Raw genomic sequence first — 8,839 nt, 5'->3', positions numbered from 1 at the left:
GGGGCTGCTGGCCCAGCTGTGAAGCCCTCAGCCCATCCTATCGCCTAAGGTCTTACTCGCCGCCAGGGCCTGGTCTGGGGAACGCAGAGATAAACAAGTGGACATGCAACAGTTTTTGGTGGCCCTTGGGGACATGTGCGTGGCCTCAAGGGTTAGTTGACCAGGTGAGTCCGGCTGTCATTTCACTGAGGGCCTTCCTCAGAGTTAGATGCTAACTGTCCCGCAACTGCCGGGTGGCCGCGGGGGATTACATGAGTCAGTGAATGTAAAGTGTTTAGAGCTCGGGTGTGGTCATGACAACTTTCTTTTCATGAGCTCAGTGCCAGGAACTGTTGTGGTATTTGTTTTCAACAGAGTTTTCTCCAGGAAGAAAAAGATTCCTTGTGAGTCTGCTGAGGAAGGAACCCTCATAGGAGAGATGGTACCATAGCGTGCTCTTGAAGGATGATGGTAAACTCAATAGGTAGCGATGGGAGAAGGCGTTCTGGGAGGAGGGAGCCACATGAGCAAAGGCATGGAGGTAAGAAGGCAAAAACCATGCTGAGGGAACTGTGCAAGGAGCGGAAGATTTACGTGCAAGGGAAACAAAGTAGGAAAATGGGTTCAACTGAATGAACACAGACGAACACTGAATACAACCCTTTCCTATGGGTAATGGGGAGCCACTGATGGTTGTTGAGCACCCTCCAGGGAGAGGACACTGATATGTCAGTTTAGCTTCTCTTCATGACAGCATCAATGGCGGGAAAGCCAGGAACCTTCTACGGTCTAAGTGATAAAATCCACTGAGTGTTTGTTTTGACTCAGTCCCCAGGGGCAAGTGTGCCGACTCCATGAGGTAGGGGTAGAGATTAGTATAGGGATGATCACCAGCTGCAGCTAGCCTGGGCCTCCTGGGCAGCATCAGTGTGAATGGCAGTGTGAGAAGATGACGGGCCACCACCTCTGGCGACCCTGAGACTTGAAACACTGAGTGCCATCCTTGAGTCCCCTTTCTTGATGGCTTCAGGTCCATTTTAGGGCACGGGGAGCCTGACGTTGCCTATGTGGAGGGTGACGAAGTGCAGATAAGGCTCCTGGTCAGCCCGTGCCTGCTCTGTATGCCTTCTGGCCACTATGGGCATCCTCCCACCAGCCCCAGACAGGCATTTGACTTCTGCTCACAGACACTGAGAGCGCTGTGACTTGGCTGGGAGGTGACTGAGTCATGACAAGCTGGTGAGATGGTGTGGGGGAGACCACATATCCCCACATTACACTTGACTCCTTGCCCCTCCAGGGGTCTTGCTGGCTGAGCCTATTCTAAGTAGAGTTACTATCTTCTGCCAGGCTTTTCCCTGACCCTGATTCCTCAGTGCCAGGAACTGGCCCTTCTTTCTCAGATGCTCTTAGGGGTCCCCAGTAGGCCCAGCTGAGGGACAAATGCAGAATCCTGGGCAGACTGTGAGTGGCCAGTCCAAGGGAGCATCTGTTGTTTCTGTTTGCCAAGGGCCTCTCAGCTTCCGGGGAGCTCAGGAGCCCTAGGGGAGCCAGCATGAACCCACTGAAAATGCTCCATCACGATGGAGCCGAAGTGTGGTCCCAGCAAAGCACTGTTTGGAGTTTGTTGAGGAGGTTGGGGAGGCAGCATCCCTCCCAGGAAGGAAGGGCTCCTTTAGCCCATGAAGATGATGGGCGGGGTGGAGCACTCACAGGGCAGACTGCACACAGAGCACTCTATGAACAACCAGGCAGGCTCTGGGAAGTCTTTCAAAGGCTTTGAAAGCAGGGATGGACAGCATCTGATTTGTGTTTTGGAAAAAAACGTTCTGGCTCAGGTGGAGAGCAGATTGGGTGGGATCCTGAGTTGCCTCAGGCACAGAACATGGAGGAACCTTGTGAGCAGGAATGGTGGCCCATGGAGTCCAGTAGGGGGTGTGTTTAGAGTTCCTGAGTGCACTCTGAGGTGGGGGTGGCTGGTCTTCTTTCCTGCCATGTGGGGTGACCCCACTCTCTGGGGAGGCCAGGGACCTCACGCTTGTGGCTGCAGAAAGCAGTCAGAGGGGTCCCAGAGGGCCAGGAAAGAAATGGCTTCTTGAGTAGGAGCTACTTAGGTCTTTTTGTACCCACACCCTGTTCCCACACAGGGGCAAGTACATGAGTGTGCACTCACGTGTGTATGTGTGTACTGGTGTGTGTGTATGTGTACACATCCCACACATGTGTGCTCATGTGCTGTTCACTTGTCTTTTTTGTTTTCTTTTGAAACATGGTGCTATGTAGTTCAGGCTGGCCTCCAACTCACTATGTAGCTGGGGATGACCTTGGATCTCCTGTGTCGCAGGTGTGAACCACCGTGCTCGGTGAATGCAGTCCTGGGGATTGAACCCATGGCTTTGTGTATGCTAGCTAGACAACCGAGCCCCATCAGCAGCCCTCATTTAGCCTTCAAGACTGAACGGGCTTGTGGTCCCCATTGCCTTTTGTGGGAATTTTGGGAGACAGCCTGCCCTACACTGAGGCCAACGCATGAAAATGACAGATGCCACAGGTATGATTGGGGCTGGTATCAGCTGAGGGACAAGTGGGGTGATTGTACTGCCCAGGCCACCTACTGTGGGTGGGGTGGAGGTGTGTGGAGCCTGGCTTTGGGGATCAGCCTTGCCCTGTGTGGTGGGGGGAGGGACACCAGAGATTTGGGGACTTTCCTTCACTTCTACCCGAGGAAGGAAAGGTGAAGAGGCTGGTTGGCAGGGTGTGAATTTAGGCAGCCCTGGGAACTTGCCCAGAGTGTCCGAGACAGTGCAGCCATGGAGGCTGGTCTGGCCAGGGTGGCCAAGGGGCAGGAGCAAGGCCTTCTTCATTCACAGCCCTGTCTCTGCATGGCAGCCCACAGTGCCACCCTGTTCCTGGGCTCCCAGCCCGCTTCTTGGCAGTCACCGTGTAGGCTGTCCTCCCCTGAGGAGTAGGTGTGTGCTGGAGGAGGTGTGTGTGTGTGTGTGTGTGTGTGTGTGTGAGATGTGTATATGCACATGAATCCGAGTGTGTCTCCATGTGTATATACGCGCACGTGAGCAGGTCTTGGTGTGTGCATGGCTGTGTATATGAATGAGCCCGTGTGTATGAATGCACGACTGTGGTGAGTCCGTGTAAATCTATCTCTATGTGTGTAGGTGTGAGAATAGGCGCACAAAAGCTTGTGGGAAAGAATGAGTGTGAGGGTGTGTGCCAAGGTGCATAGGAGCCCGTGTGAGCCCGTGAATGTGTGCTGGTGGGAATAACTGGAGTCAAGGCCAGCCCTCACAGCTGTCTGTCAGAGAAGTGTATGCCCCCTCCTTGTGAAGGAGGCCACATGCCAGCATTTCTTAGGAGAGTTCTTGTGAGCTGACGTTCTCCACCCCCATGGCCCGGATCCATGACCTGGATTAAGAGTGAAGGATTTAGACATTCATTGGGGACCTCCTTCTTGACGAGCTGTGGGAGTGCCCATGCCACCACTGGATCAGGGAGAGTGAGGCTGAGTTCTGGATGGCTGCTGCTGGTTCCAGGAGAATGGACTCCAGCATCTCCGAAGCTTTCCTGGGAAGCTAGGGCTGGGGGGTCCTTTGAACAGTCTTCACGGTTCCCAGCCTCAGGCCTGGCCTGGATTTCCCTCTAGCGGACCTCGGGAGGGAGCCGCAGGACTGCATTGGGTTATTCAATGAAGTAGCAACTCAGTCTGTTTCCCTGGCCAACTTTTCTTCCCGCCTCACTTTCTTCTGGGATAATAGAAATACCCAGGAGGGGGTTTCTTTCTCCCTGTCAAGCCAGGGTGGGGGTGGCTGGGGCCTGCCATTGGCGCAGGCCCTTGTCATTACAGGCACACCCCTTGGATCTGAGCCAACCCCCACTTCCACAAGGCAGAGCAACTGTATTAGCAGCTTCCTGCCTAGTCCAGGGCCCTCACTGGGAGCAGCCTCTGACATCTCCGTGAAAGGCCAAGGCTCTCTAAGAAGCCGGCCGGTCGTTCCTGACTGGGGTCTTGATCCCAGTCTCTCTGCTCCTCCCCAGTCCCAGTAGTGACAGGGCTCAGGTGGAGCGTCTTAGGCCAGATTGACTTAGGCCAATTCTGTCTCAGTCTCTTCACAGCCACTTGGCATCGGTGGAGTCTGATAACCACTCTGGGCCTCCACCACGTGACCGGGGAGACAATAGAACTGCCGTTATAGTTTGTTGCTGTTGTTTTGTTTTCCTTCCTGAGATTCAATGAGTTCCTGTTTGTGTGACCCTTGAACTTGACCTCGATCTGAACGAGTGGTTGTTAAACACACTGCCACCTCCCTTCATACCCCAGCTCTAAGCTCCAGCCCCATGTCCAGAAGGTCTCTGCCTGTTGACTTTCTTCCTCAACTCTAAATCGCATCTCCAGGCACCCACAGGCCCTCAACTCTTCCTCTCAGACCAGCGACTGAGGAGGTTCCCATTCCTCTCTTCTGTTACAGTAGCCACTCCCAGAGCATCCCAATGGCAGGCCTCTCCGCAGTACCTTCCAGTTCCCAGCTGCCCTGGAAAGGAAGTGGCAGTTCTACCACTGGGCCACAGGACCAGGCTTTTGCTTGGGGATGGAAAGGGTTTACTCACACAAGCTCACACACCTTGCTGACGCTAAGGCTGTAATCAAGAACAGGCCTCTGACATTGGGCTGTGACCTTGTGGAGACGTTCCCAGCATTCCAGTGAGCTTCCCCTTCCCCTCATTCTGATGGGGGATGTCCTTCTGAATGCTGTGAATAGATGTTTCTCTCTTTTGCTTTTTGGTTTTCGAGACAGGGTTTCTCTGTCCTGGAACTAGCTCTTGTAGACTGCTGGTCTGGAACTTACAGAGATCCGCCTGCCTCTGCCTCTTGAGTGCTGGGATTAAAGGCCTGCAATACCACCACCCGGCATACATGTTTCTCTTATTGGTTGGTGAATAAATGCTGGTTGGCCATTGCCAGGCAGGAAGTGTAGGTGGGGTTACCAGACTAGGAGAATGCAGGGAAGAGGGATGCAGGGAGGAGTCGCCAGAGAGACACCGTGTAGCCACCGAAGGAGTAACATGCCGGAGCATTACAGGCAAGCCAAGCCTTATGGAAATACATGTTTAATAGGAATGGGTTAATAATTAAGAGAGAACTACACAATAAGAAGCCTGAGCCATTGGCCAAACAGTTTATACTTAATATAAGCCTCTGTGTGTTTATTTGGGACGGAAGGGCGGCAGGACCAGGCTGAACAGAGACCTCCATTTACAAATGGCGCCCAGCCGTTTGGCAAGAATTTTCACATAAAACCTGACAAAAGCTTGAAAAGGGTTCTGCACCCACAGAAATGGAGCCACAGTGGGCTTCCTAGTCTCACAGTCCCGTGCAGGCCATGGTGCAGAGACGCTGTGGCACTCGGGTTTGAACACAGCATGCCATGTTCCGCCCCCGGTGGACAGAGGCTGCACCTCCAAGCCTCAGAGCATGCTGCACGGCAGATTAGCTTTCACTCATACAGACAAAAAAAGGTTTATGGGCAGTGTGCTACAAGCTGCTTGATGGCGGCATGACAAGAGTCGAGGAGGTGAGCCCAGCTCCCAGAACTGGCGGTAAACATACCACCGCCGATTTGGATACTGAACTGGGTATAGCCAGCAGCCAGCCGCCACTTTAATCTTACTCATACTGCTTAGCAGATTAAAGACTCATGTGGTCAGAAAAAGAGGTACACAGTAAAGGTAGATTCAGAGAAACAAAACCTCTAAACAGTATACAGTGTGTTTAAAAATATACATAGGCTTGGGAGAGAAAAGAAAAAGGATAAAGTCCTTTAAAAGAGATAGAGTAGCTGGGTGTGGCGGCATATGCCTTTAATCCCAACACTTAAGAGGCAGAGGCAGGTGGATCTCTGTGATTTCTAGGTCAGCTTGGTCTACAGAGTTAGTTCAAGGACAGCCAAAAATATGCAGAGAAATCCTGTCTCAAAAAACTAAAAAATAAAAGTAAAAGAAATAGAGTAATAATAAAAGCCACATACAAATGGAAAATACACAGAAAGTCTGGATGCTGTATATTATCCTGCTATCTTTGAATTGCTTGACTGCTGAGGAAGGAGCAACAGCTGATAATAGACCTTTGATTATCAATGCTGCTGGATTAATCCAGCCTATGTATTTTGAAAATGCCTTGACTTCAAAATTTGAGTCTTAGGACATGTTACTTTGGAAAAGAGGTTCTTTTTTTGTTTCCACAGAAGATGAAAAGCTGTGGACCCCTTCCAGACTAATAGGGCTTAATCAAACAAGATCCCCTGAAGTAGTGGCCCAGGTGATCCAAGACAGCTGGGACAATGCAGCCTTGCAGAGCACTACAGCCAGGAGTGGCCCTGTGGACTGAGTACCCGCCAAGTTCTCGGCCTCTCCAGCGTGCAGACAGCGTTGTCGGACTCCCAGCCTGGAAAGGCAATCTAATAGACCCCCTTCCTGATACAAATCCACTCAATCGGTTCAGAGAACCTTGAGTGACACACGTATTTACTACATTGATGGGTTGAGTGAGTGTTCACTGCCATCCCGAGTCGTAGCTTTGCGTTCTTAGTCAGGGCTCCGGAGTCCTGGGCTTGAGGCATGCCCACGTCATGCCATCATCTGCATTCACGGCCCCCCCCTGGACTCTTCCTTCATTCATATTCTCTTAAGAGCTGCCTGCTCTGGGAAGAGCAGTCAGCCTCAGACGAGGGGGAAGCTGGGTCTGGGAAGAGGGTTCCCGGCAGTAGAAAGAACATGGCACAGCCAGGAAGCTACATGCTCTTGGAGGCTGGCCCTGGACCAGCAGGAAGATGGCTTCAGTAGCTGTGATTCACAGTGGGGCTCTGCAGCTCACTTCTGTAGCTGAGGGAGAGAACACCCAAGGCATGGCTGACTGTCAAGACACAGGGAGACACACACAGACAATTCTGGGGAAGCTGACTCACCTGGAGCCAAGAGTGGGAACCCTGACTGTCATGCCTCATCCAGCATGCTCCTCTCTCCTTGTGGGAAGGAGTCCCAGGGCTCTAGCTGTCATCAGGCTTTCTCTGTTATCTAAGCCTAGTCTCCTGCCAAATTCTTGCTTGCTGTTTGTGGGGATGGACCACAATGGGGCTCCTTCTCTTTGTGTCCATTTTCCCTTGGCTCTGTCTGCCCTTCGTGGTCTCCTTTGGTCTCCCTGTCTCCTTCCTTTCTTCGAGGACTCTGGCTTCACCTCATCCCTGAACAAGGTCTTCTGATGTCCCTTGGCTGTAGAGTGAGTGTGGAGCTGTAGGTGACCTGGCAGGGGGCTCTGTGCAGGAAGACCTTTTCTTCTCTAGGGTCAGAGAGGACAGGACCCAGCTGAACCCAGGCTGCAGCTCTGTCTCCACAGCAGGCCTGGTGGGAGGTTATGACAAAACACTAGGCATTGGAGCCCAGAGCAGTCCTGCTTTGCCAAAGGAGCGGCGGTGTGGCAACTTCTTTAAGAAGGAGATGGATGGGGCTGTGGGAAAGAGTGCTCAGGCTTGGAGCCTGGACTCAGATCTAGCCTTGGGGGGCGAGGGCAGGAGAAGAGAATGCTGAGGAGACAGAGGTCTCTGGGGCTTGCTGGCCGACTAGCCTAGCAGAAGAACGAGTTCAAGGTTTACTGAGAAGCCATCTTGAGAGAACAAGGTGGAGCGTGATAGAGCTCACCTGGCCTCTGTGTGGCGCACCCATGTATGTGCGCGCGCACACACACACACACACACACACACACACACACACACACACACACACACACAGTCTGCCACCTAGACAAGACTGGAGAACACACAACAAGGGTCCCTGGTAACGCTGCTGTGTCTAACGTGCTGGTGGGACTGGGGGACACTGGTTACTGACAGATACAGGAAGCAGGAGGAGGTGCCTAGCCTCTTCCCAGACGTCCTGGCTGGCCCTGGTGGGCCCGGCCTCCCTAGGTGTCTCTGAAGGAGGCAGGAGAAAGCTGAACCTGTCATGGGTGTTAAGCTCCTCAAATGTAGGGGAAAGCCAGCATCCTGGGTAACGTGAAGGGCCAAGAAGATGGGAGAGGGTGTTTTCTCCAGATGGGAGGTGCTTCATTGTAAGGCAAGTGGGCATTCTGAGGGCTCCTGAGTGAGCATCCCCGGCTATATCCCTGACAGGTTGGGTGGGCTTAGTATCACATCAGGACTTCTCACACCCAGGATGGGAGCCATCTATATGGCCCCAAGGCCTTGAAGCCTGGGTTTGAGGGCTCAAAGATAAAAGGCCTCTCAAAGTGGTAAGTGGTGGGCAATGAGGGGTTGGAGGTGGGGGAGAAGGCTGTGACAGAAAGGCCGTAGGAATTTCCAGCAGCGCACACAGGCTCCTGTGAGACTGATGGCAGAAAACGTCCCTGTCAACCTCCGGGGCCCCAGGCTGCCACAGTTGCTGTAGCTGAGAGTTTCCTCTCCCTCCTCCATGGCTCTGCCTTTCCTCCCAGCTCTGCCTCGTTCTCCTCTCTCTTGTTTCCCTTTTTCTCTGTCCTTGACTCTCCGAGTCTCTTCTCTCTTTAAGAAAAAAAAAGTTTAATTATTATTATCCCGTGTGTATGGGGGAGAGAGAAAGGGAAAGACAGGAGAAGGAGGAGGCATGTGTTTGCTGCGGTACTCCTGTGGGTATAAGAGACACATGTTTTCAATGAAGTTGGTCTCCATGGTGGAGGCATTAAACCCAGGTCATCAGACTTGGTCAGCAAGTGTTTTTACTTTTGCATCTCACAGGCCCATATTAATTTTTTTGTGTGTCTTTTTTTTTTTTTTTTTTTCTGTTCTCACATGGTGAGTTTTGAACTGTCTGCTTTAGGGAA

This window comes from Phodopus roborovskii, unplaced genomic scaffold, assembly GCF_943737965.1.
Source record: "Phodopus roborovskii unplaced genomic scaffold, PHOROB, whole genome shotgun sequence".
Lineage (NCBI taxonomy): Eukaryota > Metazoa > Chordata > Mammalia > Rodentia > Cricetidae > Phodopus > Phodopus roborovskii.
Note: the sequence above shows the minus strand (reverse complement) of the source record.